Here is a 1,450-nt window from a genome sequence, read left to right as displayed (position 1 = left end):
AAAAATGCTCATCATCACTGGCCATCAGAGAAATGCAAATCAAAACCACAATGAGATACCATCTCACACCAGTGAGAATAGCAATCATTAAAAAGTCAGGAAACAACAGGTGCTGGAGAGGATGTGGAGAAATAGGAACACTTTTACACTGTTGGTGGGATTGTAAACTAGTTCAACCATTATGGAAAACAGTATGGCGATTCCTCAAGGATCTAGAACTAGATGTACCATATGACCTAGCCATCCCATTACTGGGTATATACCCAAAGGATTATAAATCATGCTGCTCTGAAGACATATGCACACGTATGTTTATTGCGGCACTATTCACAATAGCAAAGACTTGTAATCAACCCAAATGTCCATCAGTGACAGACTGGATTAAGAAAATGTGGCACATATACACCATGGAATACTATGCAGCCATAAAAAAGGATGAGTTTGTGTCCTTTGTAGGGACATGGATGCAGCTGGAAACCATCATTCTTAGCAAACTATCACAAGAACAGAAAACCAAACACCGCATGTTCTCACTCATAGGTGGAAACTGAACAATGAGATCACTTGGACTCGGGAAGGGGAACACCACACACCGGGGCCTATCATGGGGAGGGGGGAGGGGGGAGGGATTGCACTGGGAGTTATACCTGATGTAAATGAGGAGTTGATGGGTGCTGACGAGTTGATGGGTGCAGCACAGCAACATGGCACAAGTATACACATGTAACAAACCTGCACGTTATGCACATGTACCCTAGAACTTAAAGTATAATAATAAAAAATAATTAAAAAAAAAAAGTTAGCTCCTCATGGCAATATCCACAGAGACATTAGGGAGCATAACTTAAAATTATATTTCTTGGGTATCAAATGCTTGAGGTCCCAGAATATGCCAATTTTCTGTCAATATCTGCAACCCAAAGATCTATTACTTACTTGGGAGAGCATCTCATCTTTTTACAGATCTCACTGTCACCCAGGCTGGAGTGCAGTGGCAAGAATTTGGCTCACTGGAGCCTCAACCCATCTGGGCGCAAGTGATGTTCTCTTCTCCATTCAGCCTCTGAGTAGCTGGGACCACAGGCACATGCCACCACATCCAACTAATTTTTTTTAATATATCTTTTGTAAAGATGAGTTCTATTTTGTCTGGGCTGAGAGAATTGCCTTTTTAAAAATGATAAATGTTTTCGTATAGGAGAATTGGAGCAAAATTCACCCCTAGTTATCTAAAAGATTATATCTTATAATCTAGTTATCAACTAGATTATAAAAATAAATTAAATGAATGTGTCTGTTAAGAAAGGTTAAGTATATGGACATCACAGGCAATTGTACTTTTTAGATTGCATAGTGTGTGTATAAAATTAAAATAATGTTTATATAAAATAAAATAGAGTAGAGGAAAATTAATTGGCTTTATAGAAAATACAGAAAAAATGTGCCCTTG

Source organism: Mandrillus leucophaeus, unplaced genomic scaffold, assembly GCF_000951045.1.
Source record: "Mandrillus leucophaeus isolate KB7577 unplaced genomic scaffold, Mleu.le_1.0 Scaffold487, whole genome shotgun sequence".
Lineage (NCBI taxonomy): Eukaryota > Metazoa > Chordata > Mammalia > Primates > Cercopithecidae > Mandrillus > Mandrillus leucophaeus.
The sequence above is the reverse complement of the archived record's forward strand: the minus strand, read 5'-3'. Positions refer to the sequence as shown.